Source organism: Canis lupus, chromosome 7 (assembly GCF_003254725.2).
Source record: "Canis lupus dingo isolate Sandy chromosome 7, ASM325472v2, whole genome shotgun sequence".
Classification (NCBI taxonomy): domain Eukaryota; kingdom Metazoa; phylum Chordata; class Mammalia; order Carnivora; family Canidae; genus Canis; species Canis lupus.
The window spans coordinates 76,856,091-76,865,883 of record NC_064249.1 but is presented as its reverse complement, the minus strand read 5'-3'; positions in this window follow the sequence as shown (position 1 = coordinate 76,865,883).

Below are 9,793 nucleotides of genomic sequence, written 5' to 3'. Positions count from 1 at the left end.
TTTGGCAGTGACATTGCACACATTACACCTACACTCTGGTGTCTGTGGCCCTTACAGCCTAGATGTTGCTGACATGCACCTTCCTAGGGTGCGCGAGAACCACATGAAGTCACGAGTACTGAGTCCCTTAGCCTGTGCAGCCCTGCAGTCTAGCTGTGGTTTTCAGAGTATCAGGGACATATGTGTTATCTGAGAAGCCCCAGAGTATCAGAGAGACCAAGGGAGGGAAACTCTTCTCTTAGGAACCTTTTGTTTTATAGTTAATAAAGGGCATGACCTTTTTCTAAATTTTTACTCTAGGTCCACAAGTGAGAACATATACCACTGTAAGTAGGTAGCTGTACAATGTAACTGAGAGGGTATATTACTGGACTATTACAGACCATTACCGAAATTATCAGGACAACATAACACAGAAAAAAAACCATTAGAGTGGCTGTTGCCTCCTAAGTATGAAAGCTTTCTTCATTCCCCATCTGCCATTTTTGTTCATGTCTTTGCCTGACTATAAGCTTCATGTCAGTTCTCTGCTTGTTACTCTTCTTGTGAACCATGTCCTCCCTCATTTCCAGTATCTGGATTTGCTAGGTTTCAACTATTCCACATATCTCTGTGGAGGGACTGATTTGTGATAAGCTCTATCTGTGCCAAGTGCTGGGGAAACAAAGAGCAAGGATAAGACACTCACCTTTGGGTAGTTTATTACCTAGTAGGGGAAGAAAAACATATAAACAATAAGTGTTCTAAAGAGTTGCTGAATCTAAGTGTCCATTTATAGATGGACAGAGAATATGTGATATGTATGTATATACACACACATGGTGGAGTATTGCACAGCCATAAAAAGGATGAGATCTTGCCATTTATGACAACATGGATGGAACTATAGGGTATTATATTAAGTGAAATAAGTGGAACTGAAAAAGACAAATACCATATGATTTCACTCATATGTGGAATCTAAAAAACAAAACAAATGAAATAATAAGCAGAGTTGGATCTACAAAGAACAAATTGATGGTTGCCAGAGGGAAGGGGGAAGGAAGGCTGGGAAAAATGGGTGAAAAAGAGTGGGAAATAGAGGCTTCCAGTAATGGAATGAGTAGGTCATAAGGATAAAAGACACCACATAGGGAATATAGTTAATGATACTGTAATAGTGTTGTGTGGTGACATATGGTAGCCACACTTGTGGTGAGCACTGCATAATGTACAGGGGAGTTGAATCTCCATGTAGTACACCTGTAACTAATGTAATATTGTGCATCAACTATGCTCAAATAAAAATATTCTTAAAAGAGTTACTGATGCTAAAATAGAAATGGCTACATAGGTAAGGAAGAACAATTCTTTGGGAGAGGATTGATCCAATTCAGCACAGCTCTTAACTCTGTTCACTGTTTTTTTTTCCCTTTGCATCTTTATTGCCACCACCTGAGCCCAAATACTATCAATTTTTTTTTGCTTCATTTTTGCAATCACCCCTAACCATCTTTCTGTAGTTGCTCTTTCTGCCTACTATTCCAGTCTCCAAACTGCCACTGTGTGGAAGCACATATGATTATGTATTCCTCCTGCTTACAACTTTATCATGCCCCATTGTTAATGATAAAATTATACAGGGACTTACATGACCTTCCTACATTTCTTCCCTTGTTGCAATTTCTCCTCCTCATTTTTCCTACTCCCTCTTACCACCCAGGCACTTGCTTTCATTTTTTCATTTTTGCCTCTGGGCCTTTGCTGAATTCCCCCTCTGCTTCACTTATTAACTTTCATTCATCCTTCTGATTACAGTTTGGGGGCAATTCCTTACAGAAACTTCCCCTGTGCTCCTAAACTGGATTCCAACCCTATTTAAATATATCTGTGGCATTGTACATTTTCCTATATAGCACTCATCACCGTTTACATTTTCTATTTCATAATTATTTGATGTTTGTTTCTTTAAAGAAAATAAAGGAGCCCAAAGCTAGAAGGAACAGCAGAAATAGATGAAATAGGGAATTTAAAAAATAGAATGGATCAATGAAACCAAGAGTTGTTTTTTTTGAAAATAGACAAAATTGATAAGCCTTTACCTAGATTCATCAAGAAAAAAAAAGAGCACCCAAAAATAAATCAGAAACAAAAGAGAAGTAATAGACACCACAGCACTACAAAGAATTATAATAGAATATTTTGAAAAACTATATACCAACAAATTGAACAACATAGAAGAAATGGATAAATTCTTAGAAACATACAATCTCCAAAATTGAATCAGGAAGAAATAGAAAATGTGAACAGACTGATTACTAGTAATGAAATTGAATTGATAATCAAAAACCTCCCAAACAATGAAAGTTCAGAACCAGATGGGTAAATTCTACCAAACATTTAAGAAGAGTTAATACCTATTCTTCTCAAATGATTCCCCAAAACAAAGAAGGAAAACTTCCAAATTTACTCTATGAGGCTAGCATTACCCTGATACCAAAAACAGATAGACACCATAAAAAAGAGGATTCTGAGCTAATATCTCTAAAGAACAGAGATGCAAAATCCTCAATAAACTATTAGAAAACTGAATTCAACAATATATTAAAAGGATCATGCACCATGATCAAATGGGATACATTCCACAGATGTGGAATGTGGCTTAACAGTCACAAATCAGCAATGAAATATCTTATGAACAAGAGAAATGTTAAAAACTGTGTAGACACATCAGTAGGTGAAGAAAAAGTACTTGAAAAAGTATAACATCTGTTTGTGATTAAAAAAGAAATACTCTCAGCAAAGTAGGCTTAGATGTAACATACCTCAACATAATAAAGGCCAGATAAAAATCTACAGTGAACATCATCCTCAATGGGGAAAAACTAAGAACTTTTCCCTCTAAGGCCAGTAATAAGACAAGGATGTCAACTCCCACCACTTCTATTCAACATAGTACGGGAAGTCCTAGCTGCAGCAGTCAGACAAGAAAAAAAAAAAAAGGCATCTAAATGGGTAAGGAAGAAGTAAAACTGTCACTATTTCCAGATAACATGATACTATATATAGAAAACCCTAAAGACTCCACCAAGAAATCTAGAACTGATAAGTGAATTCAGTAAAGTTGCAAGGTACAAAATTAATATATAGAAATCTGTTGCATTTCTATACAATAACAAAGTAGCAGAAAGAGAAATTAGGAAAGCAACCCATTTATAATTGCACCAAAAAGAATAAAATACTTAAGAATAAATTTGAACAAGGACTTGAACGTCCTATATTCTGAAAACTATAAGACATTGATGAAAGAAATTGAAGACAACACACACACACACACACAAAAAAAAAAAAAAAAAAAAGAAAGAAAGAAAGAAAGAAAGAAAGAAAGGCCGTGCTCATGGATTGGAAGAATTAATATTGTCAAAATGTCCAGTAGTATGCCCAAAGCAATCTACAGGTTCAATACAATCCCTATCAAAATACCAATAGAATTTTTCACAAAACTATAACAAATAATCTTAAAATTCATAAGGAATCACAAAAGACCTCAAATAGCCAAAGCTGTCTTAAGAAAAAAGGGACACAGCTGGAGGTATCACAATCCCAGATTTCAAGAAATGCTACAAAGCTGTAGTAATCAAAACAGTATGGTGCTGGTATAAAAACAGACAAATAGATCAACAGAACAAGGTAGAGAACCCAGAAATAAATACATGTCCATGTGGTCAATTAATAAAGGAGGCAAGAATACACAATGGGAAAAATATTTTCAATAAATAATATTGGGAAGACTGGATAGCTACATTCAAAAGACTGAAACTGAACCACTTTCTCATACCCTACACAAAAATAAATTCAAAATGTCTTAAAGACTTAAATGTGAGACCTGAAACCATAAAACTCCTAAAAGAAAATATAGGTGGTAATCTTTTAGACACCGGTTTTAGTGACATATTTATGGACCTGTCTCCTCAGGCAAGAGAAATAAAAGCAAAAATAAACTATTGAGACTACATCAAAATGAGAAGTTTCTTTAGGAAAGGAAATTGTCAACAAAACAAAAAGGGAACCTAGTGAATAGGAGAAAATATTTGCAAACAATACAACCAACAAATGGTTAATATCGAAAAATACATAATATAATATACACAAATTCTTTATGTAAAAAATTTAGAAAGCTCAACACCAAAAAAAATCTGATTTTAAAAATGGACAGAGGACCTGAATAGATATTTTTTCAAAAAAGACACATGGATGGCCAACAGACAATGAGAAGATGCACAATATCACTAATCAGAGAAAGGCAAATTAAAACTATGAGACATCACCTCACACCAGTCAGAATGGCTACTTAACAAAATGACAAGATTAGCAAATGTTGTTGACAAGTGGAAAAAAGGGAACCTTCATGTACTATTTGTGGGAACATAAATTGTCACAGACACTGTGGAAAACAGTATGGAAGTTCCTCAAAAAGTTAAAAATAGGAATACCATATGATTCAATAATTTCACTACTGGGTATTTAGCCAGAGAAAATGAAAACACTAATTCAGAAAGATATATGCATCCCTATGTTTATTGCAGCATTATTTACAATAGCCAAGATATGGAAGCAGCCCAAGTGTCCATTGATAGATAAATGGATAAAGAAGATGTGGTATATATACAATGGAATATTACTAAGCCATAAAAAGTAATGAAATCTTGCTTTTTGTGGCATAGGTATACCTAGAGAGTATTCTGCTAAGTGACATAAGTTAGATAAAGACAAATACCATATGATTTCACTTATATGTGAAATCTAAAAAACAAAACAAGCAAACAAACAAAAAAATCAATCAGGGTCTTAAATACAGAGAGAAAACTGGTGATTGCCAGAGAGGACATGGATAGGGGGATGGGTGAAATTGATCAAGGGGATTAAGAGGTTCAAACTCGGTTGGAAGAGTGTGTAATTCTTGATCTTAGGGTCATGAGATGGAGCCTCACTTTGGGTGTAGAGATTACTAAAAAAAAAAAAAAAAAAAGGACAAATGTGCAGTTATAAGATAAATAAGTCACATTGAGGAAAAGTACAGGTTAGGGAATATAGTCAATAATATCAAAATAATTATAATATTGTATGGTGATAGTTATAACTACACTTATCATCATGAGCACTAAATGATGTATAGAATTATCAAATCGATATGTTGTACACCTGAAACTAATATAACATTTTATGTCAATTATACTTCAATAACAACTTTTTGAAAAGAAAATAAAGGGATAGGGTAAAAAAGAGAAGGGTTTTCTTTGCAAAATATTTTATTCTTTTGATTGGCCCTTTGAGGGCATAACTTGTCTTTTATGGAACTAAATTTTTTTTATCTTTTAAGGAACTAAATTAACATTTAATTACCCAATGGTACAATCCCCTTTTTTTCTGGGAGGAGAAGGGTTCCCACAGCCAAGGAAAGAACAGGTATGTTCAAAAGACCATGGCAGATATTATACAAGCCTGCAACTTGAAATCTCCCAAATTTAAATCATTCAGAGCTATCGTTTTCTCTATATATGACCTGGGATTTCCCTCACCACCTTTCAGGCCCAGAGATACTTCCTGATGACAACTCAAGGCTACTACATCTGTTGTAGAGACGATTCCTTATAGATGGGACATGATTTGGGATCCATTTTTGAATGGTCTAGGTTGGGTGGCTGGTGGGGGATGGTACTTCCTACTCTAGAAAAGCTGAAATCTTCCATGAGCTTCTTGTGCTGTAGAATGTCAAGTGGGCAATTAATACATACTTATTAGTAGTAGATTCCATTGCTAGGGACTTCTTGTAGTGCAGTGGGAATGATTACTTCTCACAGGGAACTCAATCCCCATGGGACTCGTTTGCAATTTCCTGGTCTAAAGATGTCTGGAACTAAAGAAGCGAGTTTGTGCTCATGTGATTTGGTGCTGACTCTTAACTCCTCTTCACATCGCACTTCTGACCTGTGACATGCAAAAGGATACTTAGACTCCCCCAAACTTCAGTGTGTATAAATTGAACCTAGTTTCACTTGAGAATTTGCTAAAAAAATAACTTGATGACTAGGAAGACATGGTTTCTCCAGAGACGTGGTGACTTCTACAATATGTACAAATTTTTAAAGATAGACCAGTGGCCAAGAAGCTCAGTCCAGTGCTGTCCTACTTTTGTTGAATTTGAACCAGGTAATTTTATTTCTTCACTTATATTTTCCCATCAGCAGAAATGAGCTAATGGGCACTTGTTGGTCCTCTTTGTCCATGGTGAACCACATTGCTAAGTCTTAAGAAAAGATCTGACCATGTGTTCTCTTGGATTGTAGAGACCATCTGACTTGTGTTCCTTTTGAATGAAAAGGAGGAGACACAAACACCATGATTCCACGTAAATTAGAATCCAGAGTTGCAGAAAGCATAACAAAATGGAATAAGGTGCTAATTGGCTTTAATCCTGGAAGAGACCATTTGTAGATGCTGTGGATACAGAGAACCCTCCCAATTCTCAATATTAAACAGAGCAGTGACCCACCATCACCTACAGTCAGGAAAACTGTCATCACATCAACTCCATTATGACACCACATGCTCCATGCTGTCCTGTCCCTGCCTGTGCCCCCTGGCTGACTCCCTCACACATCATCACTGCTTTAGTAGGTGGTAGGTGTTGGTGGTGTCCTTCACTGTCTGTCTTTTCTACCAGGATGGTATATCTTCCCCACCTGCTGGGAGTGTCAGTTCCCAACAGCTCACTGCTATGGTTCTCTGGAGAACTGTCCCTCAGCCAATGGAACTACATTCCCCTGAAGAGGGGCAGGTATGTGTCCTGCATGTCCTCCCCACCAAGCTCAACATACTGTGTCATTGGAGGCAATCCACCCATTTCCTTGCCTAAGATCAGGCCAAGGATAGACTTAAACCAAGACCACACCTTGCTTGATCCTTTCCCTCTACCTTATCCTGCTTCTCTCCTCTTACGGAGTTTTCCTGAACAGAACTTTCTTAATAAATCAGATACACTTGAAACCCTGTCCCCACCTCTGTTTCTATAGAATTCTGGACACTGTTGGAGCATTTGCTGTTGCCTCATTGCTGGAGTCTATATTTGATGCTCTTTCCTTCTGAGTTTCTGCCCTCATCATTCCCACATCTTGGATCTATGCCTTACACTTCAGCAAGGTCTTTCTTTCAAGGGAAGGAGTCATACAAGCCCACGTTTGTGAGAGCTCTCAGTAACCCTACTACTCAAGGAGCGCTCCAGAGCTGCTGCCACAGTATGGCTCACCCCAAGCCCCGCTTCACAGATTCACCGAAGATTGTGGCTGCACCAAGCTCCTGTTCTGAAAGGAGCAGGCCTGTGGCATTTGGGTTGCATCTTTTAATAGAAATAATTATTTAGAGTGGCTAGACACCGTAATAATCCTGGTTAGCCACATTCTGGGCTATTAATTCATTCAGCACTTACCAGAAGAAAATCAACTCTTCATACCAGCATTTACCTGTTTACTGAAAGGACAGTTTTTCCCAGGCGATAAATTCTCTGACCATAGATGGTGCCCCAAATGCAGAGCAGTGATCAAAAATTGTGTCTTTGAGATTTTTCCCTACTCATAAGTTAACAATTTAGCCAGTCACAGTGTCATGGATACTGACAGAAGACAGAAGATGGCTGAGTCAGAGACAAAAGACTTTATTGCAGTAGGAATATCTAGAAAAATCTTTATTTTCTTGCACTGGTTCCCTGAGCTCCTAGCCACTCAGGGTGACAATGAATTTAACGGTCATCAGATCGCCAAGCATTGATGAGCCTCATTAAAAGACAAGGTACAAATCCAAAACTAATGTGCTGAGATACACCGTTTGAGTCTGGTGAGTGTGATCTGTCAATGTAGCTTTCTGTGAACACAACTGGATTCATCTGTTGAAGTTAGAGAGCCTTGAGTAGAGGTGCTTCCAGTATTTTTCCCTGCTGGTGACATCTAAGTTGTTTCTATTGGCATCTCGTCAGGAGGTACATAGTGGTCATCTCACTCAAGTGCATTCCTGGGAAGGGCATTCACAATGTTGATGGAAGGAGTATGAAAATGCTTTCAGTACCAACTAAGGAGGTGGAAAGGTTGTTACGTTGTGCAGTAACAACTTAAATAGTTGAATCAATGGATAAGCCAGCCTCTGGTGGGAGTGTGGGTATCAGGAATGACCGGGTCCCAGCCAGCAGCTTTGTTTCCATTTCCGTGACTAGCGAAGGGCTCTGCGGGGCCTCTGCCCCTCAGGGTCTGGGGTCTGCGAACCAAGCCTCTGCCCCAGGATCCCGCTCAGGGCCTCTGAGCATCCTCGTGCTCCTTACCTCCAGCCACGACATCGATGACCCAAGCAGCATCTTTTACAGGCTCTCTGTATGTCAAGTGAAATAGTTTGCTACTTTACTGTTATCAGTAAAGCCCCCCCGCCCCCTTACTGGACATCCCAGGACTACCGGCCCATATTTATTACCACCTAATCTAGCTGGTCCCTGGAGTTGCCTCCACCCCGCAGTTCACAAAGCCACCTCCTCTCCTGGCTCCAGCCCTGCCTGCCTTCCCCTCTGGACCCCTACCCAGTTGCAGGCCCCCCAGCCTGCCCCTTCAGTGGACTCTTTGAAAGGCAGCCCAGACCATGCCCCTCAAAGGAAACTTTTCTCGGTTTTCCACTTAAATCTCTTTTCTGGCTTTCTGTGGCTGTCAGGATAAAAGTTGCAAATCCCAGTAAGGTTTTCAGGGCGCTCAGCTCCATGGGCTGACCTCTGACTGTCCTTCTGGCTTCTCTTTCCCCTCCCCTTGTCCTTCTACTTAGTATTTCAGACACTCATGCTTCAAGGGCATGTCCCTTTTTCTTGCCTGTGGTCCCACACCCCACCCCTGTGCTCAGCTACCTCCTGCTCATGGGCTTCTCTGCCCGGGGAGCTTCTTCCAGGATTACCCACTGCCCTCCACATTTCTCTCACCTTCCCTTTTCTTCCCTGTGATGGCCCGTGATGTCAGACAATATCCTTGGTACGTTTGGTCTCTTCCCTGGTAGCCTGTGAGCCTAATACATAGTTGTCTGTTGGGTACATTAATAATACTTTGAAGATGACGATGAGAACAATATTTAATATTTATTGTGCACTTGCCTTGCACTATGTATCGGTCTGAACCCGCATGTATGTCTCATAATCTCCTCATTTTACAGATGAGGAAACAAAAGCACAGAGAAGTTAAATAATTTGCTAGAGATGGCACAGCCAGGAAATGTGGAGCTAGGGCATCTCAGAGAAAATGCTATTTGCTTTTTAAATGAATGCAATTCTAACTCTTCAAGGTAGGAATTCTTTTTTTTTTTTTCAAGGTAGGAATTCTTATCCTTATTTCACAGATAAGCAAATTATCATCACAGTTTCAGTTATCCAGTTGTAAGTAAGAAGAGCCTGCAGAGCTGGGCTTAAAACTCGGGTATGTCCAACCACAGAGCCTTTGCCCACTCCCAGTGGCTCTATTATTGGGTCCCTTCTGTGTCACAACTTTCTGTCATGAATATCATTTTGTTCTGTCACCATGGTCAAAAGAAAAATATCCCTGAGGAGAAAGAAGGTCATATAAGAAAGAATCAGTCAAAACAAAACAAAACAAAGTAATTTTGTTTGGTCCCTCTGTCATGGGAGGTTCCCCATGGGAACTCTAGACACATGTGTTATAATCAGGGACTTGATTATGCAGGGGATTAAGCATACTTTAGGATTATCTCCTCAAATTATTTAGTAACTGAGCCTTCTGAG